The sequence below is a fragment of the Salmo salar genome, chromosome 14, assembly GCF_965601325.2.
Source record: "Salmo salar chromosome 14, fSalSal1, whole genome shotgun sequence".
Classification (NCBI taxonomy): domain Eukaryota; kingdom Metazoa; phylum Chordata; class Actinopteri; order Salmoniformes; family Salmonidae; genus Salmo; species Salmo salar.
The window spans coordinates 90,546,190-90,560,500 of NC_138304.1; the positions used below are offsets into that span (position 1 = coordinate 90,546,190).

General features: G+C 40.7%; 1 protein-coding gene across 1 annotated transcript in view; it reads right to left on the bottom strand.

Moving 5' to 3' along the window:
• The window catches only part of LOC106570445 (polypeptide N-acetylgalactosaminyltransferase 4), a 28,976-nt gene extending 24,392 nt beyond the window's left edge, over nucleotides 1-4,584 (bottom strand). The window contains exon 1 of the mRNA XM_082961262.1: nucleotides 4,229-4,584. The gene's annotated coding sequence lies outside the window, so the exon portion shown is untranslated. The remainder of the gene's footprint in view (nucleotides 1-4,228) is intronic.
• Nucleotides 4,585-14,311: the final 9,727 nt, after the last annotated feature.

Genomic DNA, 14,311 nt, shown 5'->3' on the forward strand with positions numbered 1-14,311 from the left:
AGGCTATAGAGACTATAGAGTAGTGTACCGTAGGCTATAGAGTAGTGTACCGAAGGCTATAGAGACTATAGAGTAGTGTACCGTAGACTATAGAGTAGTGTACCGTAGGCTATAGAGACTATAGAGTAGTGTACCGTAGGCTATAGAGACTATAGAGTAGTGTACAGTAGGCTATAGAGAATATAGAGTAGTGTACTGTAGGCTATAGAGAATATAGAGTAGTGTACAGTAGGCTATAGAGACTATAGAGTAGTGTACAGTAGGCTATAGAGACTATAGAGTAGTGTACCGTAGGCTATAGAGAATATAGAGTAGTGTACAGTAGGTTATAGAGTAGTGTACCGTAGGCTATAGAGAATATAGAGTAGTGTACAGTAGGTTAGAGAGTAGTGTACCGTAGGCTATAGAGTAGTGTACCGAAGGCTATAGAGACTATAGAGTAGTGTACCGTAGACTATAGAGTAGTGTACCGTAGACTATAGAGACTATAGAGTTGTGTACAGTAGGCTATAGAGAATATAGAGTAGTGTACAGTAGGCCATAGAGTAGTGTACAGTAGGCTATAGAGACTATAGAGTAGCGTACAGTAGGCTATAGAGTAGTGTACCGTAGGCTATAGAGACTATAGAGTAGTGTACCGTAGGCTATAGAGTAGTGTACCGTAGGCTATAGAGTAGTGTACCGAAGGCTATAGAGACTATAGAGTAGTGTACCGTAGACTATAGAGTAGTGTACCGTAGGCTATAGAGTAGTGTACCGTAGGCTATAGAGTAGTGTACCGAAGGCTATAGAGACTATAGAGTAGTGTACCGTAGACTATAGAGTAGTGTACCGTAGGCTATAGAGACTATAGAGTAGTGTACCGTAGGCTATAGAGACTATAGAGTAGTGTACCGTAGGCTATAGAGACTATATAGTAGTGTACAGTAGGCTATAGAGAATATAGAGTAGTGTACCGTAGGCTATAGAGACTATAGAGTAGTGTACCGTAGGCTATAGAGAATATAGAGTAGTGTACCGTAGGCTATAGAGACTATAGAGTAGTGTACCGTAGGCTATAGAGACTATAGAGTAGTGTACAGTAGGCTATAGAGACTATAGAGTAGTGTACCGTAGACTATAGAGAATATAGAGTAGTGTACCGTAGGCTATAGAGACTATAGAGTAGTGTACCGTAGACTATAGAGTAGTGTACCGTAGGCTATAGAGAATATAGAGTAGTGTACAGTAGGCCATAGAGTAGTGTACAGTAGGCAATAGAGACTATAGAGTAGCGTACAGTAGGCTATAGAGTAGTGTACCGTAGGCTATAGAGACTATAGAGTAGTGTACAGTAGGCTATAGAGACTATAGAGTAGTGTACCGTAGGCTATAGAGACTATAGAGTAGTGTACCGTAGGCTATAAAGTAGTGTACCGTAGGCTATAGAGACTATAGAGTAGTGTATCGTAGGCTATAGAGACTATAGAGTAGTGTACAGTAGGCTATAGAGTAATGTACCGTAGGCTATAGAGACTATAGAGTAGTGTACCGTAGGCTATAGAGTAGTGTACCGTAGGCTATAGAGACTATAGAGTAGTGTACCGTAGGCTATAGAGTAGTGTACCGTAGACTATAGAGTAGTGTACCGTAGGCTATAGAGACTATAGAGTAGTGTACCGTAGGCTAGAGAGTAGTGTACCGTAGGCTAGAGAGTAGTGTACCGTAGGCTAGAGAGTAGTGTACCGTAGGCTAGAGAGTAGTGTACCGTAGGCTATAGACTATAGAGTAGTGTACCGTAGGCTATAGAGTAGTGTACCGTAGGCTATAGAGAATATAGAGTAGTGTACCGTAGGCTATAGAGACTATAGAGTAGTGTACAGTAGGCTATAGAGAATATAGAGTAGTGTACTGTAGGCTATAGAGAATATAGAGTAGTGTACAGTAGGCTATAGAGTAGTGTACCGTAGGCCATAGAGACTATAGAGTAGTGTACAGTAGGCTATAGAGACTATAGAGTAGTGTACAGTAGGCTATAGAGACTATAGAGTAGTGTACAGTAGGCTATAGAGACTATAGAGTTTAGTATACAGTAGGCTATAGAGACTATAGAGTTTAGTATACAGTAGGCTATAGAGAGTATAGAGTTTAGTATACAGTAGGCTATCGAGATGTGTACAGTAGACTATAGCCATCTGGAGAAGGACTTTCATACAGCCATAATCCTGTATTCATTTGTGTGGTGGAATGAATTCTGCTGCTATGCACAAACCAGTTGGGCTAGAACCAGTTGGGCTAGCCTAGCCCTAGAATAATGTTCCAACATAATCATCATCAGCCTCTTCTTCTCTACTAGCACACCACTAAGAATGGATTTGGCATGCATTCTTAAAGTTATGCTCGTATGGACATTTGAATGTAGCCAATGTCTTCATCTGCAACAGCTATGGAGAAGAAACATCGCCCTGACATTGACAGAGAGCTAGAGTAAGTACAAACACGGAACAGGGCTGCGCTTTTGCTGTGACATCAATCTCAGAGACCAGTCAAACAAGTTGCACTGACAACAGTAACTGTAAGTTAGAAAATAGGTGTCAGTACATTCCTACACACTACTGTGTGATTGTATCTGTGTCACTGAATAGTAGTATACTGAATGGTACAGTGATTGGATTGGTACACTGCAAATGAACAGCTGGACAACCTGAAACATGAGGGCCAACATGTGAGAGTTTACGCGCTGTTAACTTATTTCCACAATGGAAATAAGTCTGACTTGTTTGTGATATCCCTGTCACGTTTTTAAAATATATATACTGTGTGTGTTTTTTCAACCGGCAAATAAAATCAATCAACCTTCAGCACTGAAAAACCTCTGACAAAATAGGTACTAGTACATTCTGTATTTTACCATGATGTTATCAGTGTCACTGAATGGTGTAGGTTAAAGTTGCCCCCCCAATGTTGATCTTGGGTCAGTTATGCATTTACCCCCCTAATGGTTAGAATTGGGGGAAGGGATGCTGACCCTATATTTGTACCTAGGGGGAACTCCCCCTCCCACCAGAGTGTCACTGGTACACCAGAGAGGAACAGCTGGCCAGCTTCAACTAGGAGTGCCATCAGGCTTATGTGAGCATTTACTCAGTGTAAACATTCAGCATGGAAAAACATCCCTCAACGACACAAACGACTCCTCAGTGATTACACTAGACCTAAACACTATAGTAAGACCGACGGCTGGCCGTCTCAAACTGTATCAGAGGGTTGATAAGTGTTATAGGAATGTATTTCATGTATTTCACAGACCTCCATCACACTGACGCAAGTAGACTATAGCCTACAGGGAAAGCTTGTAGTTCAGCTTTAGCCTACTTTCTCTTTAATAGACGGGATGCATTTTGCTTGCTGTTGACCCAAACTGTAAAATGATGTCTTCTTGTATGTTGACAGGTTTAGTTATTGTTTTCCCAGATGTTTAGGTTGTGGTCTGAGTGCAGGGAGTGAGCAGAGGATCAATCTTCAGCATGACTATCTTTTGTTCCAACAGACTACATAGCTCGTTCAAGGAACTTCACATGCATCAATTATAGACAATACAAAATCACTTATCACTAATGCAAATATGCTGAGAAAGTTAAAACTGCAGAGAATCTAGATCCTCTTCAATTCAGATTAGACGAGGTTTACAGTGAGCTAAATTAACTCGCTCATAGCTGGGACTGGGAAGGGTTTAAAAGCATTAGAATGAACACCAGTATCCTTGTGAAATCAGGGAATAGAAAGCACATTTGACAAATCAATCCTGTTGTTACAAACGGTTTATCACAAAATAACATTTGTAAAAGTTATTTGCATGGACATGGGTTAGGTTAGCCTAGTTCAGCTGTCAAAACAGAAGTTCTAACTAGCTAAATTAACTAGCTATCAGATCTGAGAGATTGAGTCTCTTTGATTAGATTACTAACTAACGTCAGCTTGTTATACACCAAACTGACGCTAGCATATTACTCACTTGGAGCTGGATGCCCAGTCAGTAATTTTCGAGAACAAGAGACTTAAACATCAACTAACGTTAGCCACGTTTAGCAAAACGTCCTGTAGCAAAAGAGAAAGCTATCTGCTAGCCAGCTGACGGACCTCCTTAATAGTCAGCTCTGGTCCAGGGCGACCATTGGTGCTAGCGTACTTACCTTGCTCGATAGATTTCACCTGATTAGCCAAGTGTACAAGTTAATATAATTCTTACCTTATCATTCCACTACATTCCGTGTTCTTAGAAACTGCTCAGCGTCTTCTCTAGTTTGCATCTGTCCTCCAGCTCTGACTACAGCTGTCAGTCAGCACAAGGCACAAGCACGTCCTCTCCACGTTGATGAGCGCTGGCTAGCTGGGGATGTCACTTCTACGTTCTGGAATTTCGGTAGCCAGCTCTTGTTTTCACTCGATTTCAATTGAATTCTTCAAGCTGTGTAATCAATTAGATACCAGACTAAATGTAGACGTACTGGAAAATATGTTTTACATTAAAACAGCTTGTTATTCCAGAAATTCAGGTTTGCTGACTGAGCAAGTGTAGTTGGTTGGTCACCAGGAAGTTAGAGCTAAACATTTTTTTTTAAAACACATGAGCATAGCATTGCGGGGGAAAATAATATTTCATCATTTTATAAAACGTGATGTCCACTTGTAACACTTTTTCTGCCATAAATAATACAATAATAACAATGTAGCTAATTGATCTTATATATTGTGTGTGTGTTTGGCCTTATGTGACACTTTACCAGTTAATCCATAACTGTAATAGTATATATATATATATATATACAACTGAGCAAGAGGACAAGTACATTAGAGTGTCTAGTTTGAGAAACAGACACCTCACAAGTCCTCAACTGGCAGCTTAATGAAATAGTACCCGCAAAACACCAGTCTCAACGTCAACAGTGAAGAGGCGACCCCCGGGATGCTGGCCTTCTAGTCAAAGTTGCAAAGAAAAAGCCATATCTCAGACTAGCCAATAAAAATAAAAGATTAAGATGGGAAAAAGAACAGACACTGGACAGAGGAAGTCTGCCTAGAAGGCCAGCATCCTGGAGTCGCCTCTTCACTGTTGATGTTGAGACTGGTGTTTTGCAGGTACTATTTAATGAAGCTGACAAGTTGAGGACTTGTGAGGTGTCTGTTTCTCAAACTAGACACTCTAATGTTCTTGTCCTCTTGCTCAGTTGTGCACTGGGGCCTCCCACTCCTCTTTCTATTCTGGTTAGAGCCAGTTTGCACTGTTCTGTGAAGGGAGTAGTACACGGCGTTGTACCTTCACTCTGAGTTACCGCAGAGTGAAGGAAAAGCAGTGCTCAGCATATGTCGGAACTCATTCAAGACTGTTGGAAAAGCATTCCAGTTGAAGCTGGTTGAAAGAATGCCAAGAGTGTGCAAAGCTATCATCAAGGCTGTCACCTCTACTCCTGCTCCTCCTCTCTGGCGCTCGTTGTCGCCAGGTTACTCATTACGCACACCCGTCACCATCGACTATTAACATGGAACATAAGTAAAAATATCAGTTACAGAATGCTTACTAACATGGTCACGTAAAAGTGATTTTAAATAATGTTCTGATTGAATTGCGTACATAAGTCCTTACAACTAAATGGAAGGACCACATTTTTTTACTACAGGTGAAAAAGAAATGCAAGTCAGGGAAAATCTGATGTAGGACATTCTGGGTGTAAACTATATATAATTTAACATTTTACATTTAAATATTTTCCGTCTGGATTTTAATGATTTGCACTTCATGAGACTCACCTGGACTCCATTGCCTTGCTGATTTCTTCCCCTATATCTGTCACTCCCTTTGGTTCTTTCCCCAGGTGTTATTGATTCTGTTCCAATGTTTTATGTCTGTATGCGACTCGTGTTTCTTGTTTTGTTCCATTATTTATTAAATTCACTCCCTGTACTTGCTTCACGATTCTTAGCGTACACATTACAACGGCAAAGGGTGGCTACTTTTAGAATATAAAATATATTTGGATTTGTTTAGAACTTTTTCGGTTACTATATGATTCCATTTGTGTTATTTCATAGTTTTACAATGTAGAAATAGTCAAAATAAAGAAATACCCTAGAATGAGTAGGTGTGTCCAAGCTGTTGACTGGTACTGTATATGTGTATATATATTCTGTCCATGGTTGAGACTCAAATAGGTGTGGCTTACAGGTTAGAGCATGCATTTATTAATGAGATTTTTATGTGCCCCCGTCTGAACTGTCAATATGTCTATGTAAGTTTGCATGCTTTTGAACATTAACATTATTTTTTGACAACTTCTTAAAATTAACAACAAAAAAAACAATTGTTGAATACTTGTGGGAATAAACAAAAGGCACATATATGCATAAATGTAAAAGGATGTGAAACACCCCCTTAAATGTGCTTGGGAATGGAGGAGCTAACCTCATCAAACCTTTTTTGTGGTCAGTATTTCACAACTGTTGGTTAAAGGAAGCCTTTCCTTCACGTCCTACAGACCATTGTTGTACCCAGCCTTTATTACCTGGTAAATATCCATCTACTGTCTACATCCCTGTGTTTCAAAGCTTGAAGTAGCCTAGATAAACTGGACTTCAACTCCACCGACTTTATTGCAAAGGGCGGCCCCGGTGTGGCATATTTGAACAGTATATAACAGGTTAGGCCTACTCTGTGTAATTGATTACATGGGCACGGCAATGTCAACAAATGTATGGCATGAGAACAGGTTTCTTTAACCAGAGAGCTGTCAGCCAGTTCAAGATTATTTGCCAAATAAAAACTTTGGAAATGTGGCCTTCAGTAAAAGGAGAGGAACTATATGAATGTAGCATGAGAACACTTGTGGCCACGTGTCAGTTCAAGTCTATAGCTATTGCGGACGACCGAGGATGGATCACTCAAACACTGAAAATATGAAACAAATTAAATTCCAATAGATACAATTCACAGCCAGCTATCAGGAAAAGTGTTCTGTGTGAATCATTTATTTGCCTTCTCATTTCACAGCGTCAAGACAACGTTGCTTATGTTAGATCATTACCAACACATGGTTTATGGTTTCATAACTTAAAACAGGGTTTATGTTTGAATCTGATATCAAAGGCTGTAGAATGAGTTATGGCTGAAGTTCAATGCACAGACTGGTACTGATAAGAATATAAATGCGATACTGGAATGTACATGAGGTTGGTGGCACCTTAATTGGGGAGGACGAGCTCGTGGTAATGGCTGGAGCAGAATGAGTGGAATGGTATCAAATACATCAAACACATGGTGTTGAAGTGTTTGATGCCATTCCATTTGATCCGTTCCAAACATTATTATGAGCTGTCCTCTTCTCAGCAGCCTCCACTGCTGGAATGTTGTCGATATTTGATGCAAATGCTGAGGATATTCAATGAAGCCAGTTATGATTTTTGTAAATAACTCAAGTTCACAATCATTCTCACAAGACTGTGAATCGTGTGTCACAGTATAATAACATAATTTTAACAGGGAAAGAGTATAGGCTACACCTGTTACCTTTTACGGTAAATTAACAAATGACAGCTACAAATTACCCCAAAAATTATTTATTAACTGTTTAACATCTGGGCCTGTCGGGGTAAAGCTATGCATAGTTACACACAACTCCCTTCCCTCTCAGCATTTTTTACTTTACTTATAATCCCCTATAAGGATTGGTTTGGTGTCTTTTCCTCTAGGAGTCCTGTTCATACCGGACAAGGCTTGGCTGGGCAGCAGTGTGCCAGGCTGCCAACCACCATTGTACTGGCCCATTGTTCGGCAGACACCTGTGACTATTGGTAGCCTGCCAGGGAACTTTTCTTTCATCTTCCATCTCTTTCTTTCTTTCTTTCTTTCTCATTTTCTCTTTCTCCTTCCCTCTCTTTCTCCTTCTCTCTTTCTGCTTTTGAAACCAATTGACACTTCTTTCTCTCCCAGGAGCCCCCAGGCGGAACCAGAGGGGTTCCGTTTCCCTGATATCATCTGAGATCTCAAGCGACTAAACAAGAGGGACTCTTGTATAGTCTTACATTTTAACCTTTCCTGAATCAAAAGCTTAATTAGTTGCAGCCTCTGAATTGTACAAGTTCGATTACCCATGTGTTCCTAAAAAAATGTAAATGTTCATTCAATTCATTGATTGGAATTAAACATTCTACTAAACATACAATGTGTTGACAGCTATGGTATCAATGTGAGATCACATGACATGACAGTGATAGGCTTATATACAAAGACTAACCATTTGTGCTTGTTCTATGGACAGTGATAAAGGACCAATGAAGTTGATTCAGATCATAATCTGTAAAATATATTCCAATAATGAATTGTTTCTTAAACAACATTAAAGTTGTAAATTGTGTTTAAACAGGCCAGAAGGGCTTTTTTCGGATTGGCCTGATTAAGCCAATTAGAACATTGTCTGACTATAGAATCTTATTGTTATTGTCTTATTGTTGGCCGTTTCAGGTCAAACACAGTTCAAGTTGAACACGTCTCTCATCTTGGGACCTTATTAACCATACAGTTATGTTGAATGGATTTCGAGTGCTGAAAATCAAGTAGTCATTAGAGAAGTCGAAATGCAATGCTCAGTGGGAAAACAATTATCAAAGTGTGCATCGACATCTAGTGGCTTTGTTAGATAGTACATCATATTACAGCTATTCCAGTGGCACAATAATCAGATCAGCAAGGACAGGTCACACAGTCGTGAACTCATCTGAAATGCTGATCGACTGCCTTCTTTATACTCTTCACCACCTTCATGCACCTCAGACGTTTCGTGTGTGCCATAGATTCCACAGAGGAACTATACCGGAGCAGGCCAAGGACATCTCATTGAATAACATCCATAAACATGTGAACTTCTTCCACCATATCTGCAATCTGTAGAGCACTGTTCAAGGATGTACCATTTATGCAAAGGAGAGAGAGCTGATCGGAAAACCGAACGTACGCCCCACAAACATGGAGTGTCCCTTGTTGCATTTCCAACACCATCGCCAATATCTACATTTTCAAGTGTGATATAATTACTCCAGTGTCCCCACACACTACACTTATTTTTCATTTGGTTCGGCCATGCAATAAATCACAGTGAATAGAGGTCTATTGGAAGGTCCCGGCTCCTTAATTGAGATGGATTCTGGCCCACATTCCATGTCTGGGTTCAAATGCTATTTGAAATATTTCAATACTTTGAGCGTTTGCTTTCGCCTGCCTGTAGTGCCAGATGGGTTTGCTCATTTGCGACTATTCTATTGATTCCATTTAGCCAGGTATGCTCAATCAAGTCAAACTAAAGTATGTGAAATTATTTCAAATCGTATTTAAACCCAGGTCTGCCATATTCTGACTTCTGTCCTTCTGTCCAACTTCTGTCCAGCCATTAGAAAGGAATAGTAAGGGTGACCTTCAGCGACCAGGACTGGCGAGGCTAGTCAATTAGTGAAAGCACTAATGGGGCTTTTGACCTTTTTTTCGACCTTGGTTGACCCAGTGAGCGACTCATAATTACCTGAGTCTACCCTCAGACCCTCGCTCTCCCAAATGGATGTGTCAGAGTATATTTCCATCAATTACAGATTATGTTCTACTACGCAACCGCGAGGGAGGGAGGGGGGAGGGAGGGAATCAGTGAGTGAGGGACAGGGTGAGTGAGTGAGTGAGGGAGGGAGGGAGGGAGGGAGGGAGGGAGGGAGGGAGGGAGGGAGGGAGGGAGGGAGGGAGGGAGGGAGGGAGGGAGGGAAATACAGACAATGACAGCGAGTGTTGTTTGAGTTTGCTGTGCTGTCATTGGAGGAGGTAGAGAGGTCACAATAAGGACGTGTCTCTCACCCTCCAGACTGACTCTGTGCCAGGGGCTGCTGCTACAGTGTGCTGCGGTGGTGAGTGACCGTGCCAAGGTTGCAAGAGGCAGGGTGACATGCGCTGTTTATGCAGCCAAAGCAGACCTGAGCCAGAACCTGAATCCTCTAAGTGATACTGTGTGAGAGAGAAGGGCTTATTCCCATTCTAGCCACGGGGCCCGCTGGGAGCCTCTGTAAAACAAAGCTCCTCCATGGCATGCAAACACACCACCCCATTTCCTTATACCTCCAAAACTCCCATCTCACACACACACACACTCTCCAAAAACTCCCCTCCCCTCACCTGCACCAAACTCCCCAAGGCTCTCATCCCGTTGTCCTGGCAACACATCGAAGTCTGTGAGCTGTTTGTGTCATTTATAAGAGACACAAAGGGGGTAGGTGGAGAGAAGGAGGTGTGAAGCTTGTGGGCAAGCTGTTTAGGAAGACTGTGCCTCAAAGAAAGTTCTACAGTAAGTAAGAATCCTTTGGAAGAAAGGCAGGCAAATGGCCAGCTTTCTTCTTTAGGGATCTGCTTGGATCTGTGCAGAGATGTGAGAGCTAGTTCTATTGCTGCATATGACTGGCTCTTTCTCAGTTGCATTTGACAGACTCTACTGGAAGGTATGAGAGCTTTTTGAAGTGGTACTTGTTTACTATTTATGGTTGTCTTAGACCTGAAGGAACTGGCACACATAATGTAAAGAGGCACCCGTGAATTTTGAATACACTTTAGTTCAACTACATTCTTCTCATATCTCAGTGCAGTGGTGAAAAAAGTACTCAACTATCATACTTGAGTAAAAGTAAAGACACCTTGATTTACTGAACAAAAATATAAACGCAACACTCAACAATTTCAAAGATTTTACTGAGTTACAGTTCATATAAGGAAGTTTATTTAGTAGGGTGTTTGATTTATTATTTCCGGGTTTTTGGGTAATGTTCTATGTTTGTATTTCTATGTGGTCTCTAGTCTTTTGTATGTCTAGTTTATTGGGGTTGGACTCTCAATTGGAGGCAGGTGTTTTCTCGTTGCCTCTGATTGAGAGTCCTATATATGGGTATGTGTTTGGTTTAGTGTTTGTGGGAGATTGTTCCGTGTATAGCTTATGGCCTTACAGGACTGTTTAGTCGTCATTGTGTTTCTTTTGGTGTACGTGTTTATTTTGTTTTTTTCCTTCTTTCCGTAATAAAAGAAGATGAGTACACATATACCCGCTGCGTTTTGGTCTCAATCCGACGACAACCGTTACACAGACAAAAGTTTGGACACACCTACTCATTCAAGGATTTTTCTTTATTTTTACTATTTCCTAAATTGTAGAATAATAGTGAAGACATCAAAACTATGAAGTAGCAGATATGGAATCACGTAGTAACAAAAAAAAGTGTTAAACAAATCTAAATATATTTTATATTTGAGATTCTTCAAAGTAGCCAACATTTGCCTTGATGACAGCTTTGCCCACAAAAACTTTGAACGTTTCTTCAAGTGCAGTCGCAAAAACCATCAAGCACTATGATGAAACTGGCTCTCATGAGGACCTCCACAGGAAAGGAAGACCCAGAGTTACACAACCGTTCAAAAGTTTGGGGTCACTTAGACATTTCCTTGTTTTTGAAAGAAAATAACATTTATTCCATTACAATAACATCGAATTGATTAGAAATACAGTGTATACATTGTGGTGTCTTTGGCTATGCCGGATTAACTGATATGACATGCTATTCTATAAAATCCTTTCTCTGTAATTAATATTACCTGATTGAGCTAATCATGTAAATGTAATTAACTAGAAAGTCGGGGCACCACCAAAGAGTGTTTATAGAGCTGTTATCTTCCGAATAAACTCTGAAAGACCTAGTAATATTTTACATCAATAACAGTCAATATTAATCGTCACCTTATTTCAGTCTCATCTGAAAGTTGTAAATTCTTGGTTATCTTCACGAACCCTGGCTAACAAGTTGAATCAGCAATACAAAATTGGGTTTAATTATTTATTTCCTAAATACCTAACTAATCACACAGAATTACATATACACAGAATGCAAATTATGTCATACAGAAAACGTCCCTGGTGGACGGAGCCGACATGACGGCTTGTTACACAAAGAGAGGGGGTTGGGCTTGAATGAAAGAGCGGGAAGACTGATGAACAAAGGGAGTAGCTGTGCTATCGTAAATATAGTATCTTATGCATTCTAAATTACCGCCCATTTGGAAAAGGAAAATGCAATAAAAATGTACTCTGAGCTGCGCTTCGGTAGGTTTGTCGTAGATGCTGGCCGTGTTGGCCAACAGAGATCTTCCTGTCCTCGGAAGAATGTCTCTGGTGGTAAATTGAATACGTTGTAGTATCTTCATTGTGTGTTAGACTGGATACGCCGTCCGTCCTTTTCTAGCCCGTGTTTTACAGCTGCTGTTGCTAACTCAACGGCTAGGAGGTCTCACTTCTTTAGTGAATAATAGTTCAAAGTTCATACCATTCACAACCAAAGCTCACGCTGAGGTTGGCTTAGTTCTGTAGTTGACATGTTAGTCCTTTTTAAAGTATGGACCGTCATCCTATCGTCCTCGGAACAGGAGGTTACATTTTCGTCAAGGGCTTATATAGTGGAGGGAGAGAAGGATGTGTTTCATAGTTTATAACCCATGTCTCTTCACAGGGGCGGGCCACTGATTGAGCAGGGCTCTAACCTTACGAAAACCCAATTCTCTCATTTGGAAGCTAAAATTACATTTAATCTTATCACAAATAGTTTCATATTCAAACATTTAATTTGCACAACAATTCCATGTGAATCTGATAACTAGAATGTGTAGACTTTCTCAGATACAGTTTATGTCATCCTGTCATCAGTCATAATGTCTCAGATGACAACCGAACAGACATCATGTACATTAAGTACCAAAGCATATTTTCAACTGGTTCTATTACCGAAATATGGTTCCTTTCCCCCCCACTTGTTTGATGTTCACAGACTCTCTATGTTTAACAAAGGCTATTCAAGAGTCCTTCAGTAGAGTCAGAGAGAGAGGGAAGGAAGGGAGAAAGGTATTTATGGGGGGTACATACACCTTACCCACAGGCCAACGTCATGACAACATTATTAATGTTGTAAATGACCATTGTAGCTGGAAACGGCAGATATTTTATGGAATATCTACATAGGTGTACAGCGGCCCATTATCAGCAACCATCACTCCTGTGTTCCAATGGAACGTTGTGTTAGCAAATCCAAGTTTATCGTTTTCAAAGGCTAATTGATCATTAGAAAACCCTTTTGCAATTATGTTGGCACAGCTGAAAACTGTTGTCCTGATTAAAGAAGCTGTCACATCCTGACCAGCAGAGGGAGCAATTGTATTAGTTTTGGTCAGGACGTGGCAGGGTTTTTGTGTGTGTTAAGTGTTGTGTTGGTGATTGGACTCCCAATTGAAGGCAGGTGTGTTGAGTTGCCTTTGATTGGGAGTCCTATATAGTAGTGTGTGTTTTTCTTTGGGGTTGTGGGTAGTTGTTTTTGCACTGCGTTTTGTGAGCCTGCAAAACTGTTCCTGTTGTCGTGTTTATTGTTATTTTCCTGTGGATGCCTTACTTGAGTTTATTAACCTGTTAGGGTTAGGGGGCAGCATTGACACGGCTGGATAAAAAACATACCCGATTTAATCTGGTTACCACTCCTACTCAGTAACTAGAATATGCATATACTTATTACATATGGATAGAAAACACCCTAAATTTTCTAAAACTGTTTGAATGGTGTCTGTGAGTATAACAGAACTCAAATGGCAGGTCAAAACCTGAGAGATTCCTTTACAGGAAGTGGCCTGTCTGACCATTTGTTGAACTTCTTTTCCATCTCTATCATTTACTAAGGATCTCTGCTCTAACGTGACACTTCCCACGTCTTCCATAGGCTCTCAGAGCCCGGGAAAAAACAGAATGTCGTCATTCCAGCCCCAGGCTGAAACACATTATCGCCTTTCTCAAGTGGCCCATCAAGAGACACTAGCTTATGCGCGTGACCCCGACCGCCCCCGCCTTTGGGATTTTTTCCTCTGTTTGCCGAAAAGGAGATTCCCTGTCGGAATATTATCGCTTTTCTACGAGAAAAATGTCGTAAAAATTGATTTTAAACAGCAGTTGACATGCTTCGACGTACGGTAATGGAATACTTAGAATTTTATTGTCCCGAATTGCGCCAAGCGCGTGACACTTCTTTACTATTTCGGATAGTGTCTGGAACGCACGAACAAAACGCCGCTATTCGGATATAACGATGGATTATTTTGGACCAAACCAACATTTGTTATTGAAGTAGCTGTCCTGGGTGTGTATTCTGACGAAGACAACAAAAGGTAATGACATTTTTATAATAGTAAATATGATTATGGTGAGTGCTAAACTTGCCGGGTGTCTAAATAGCG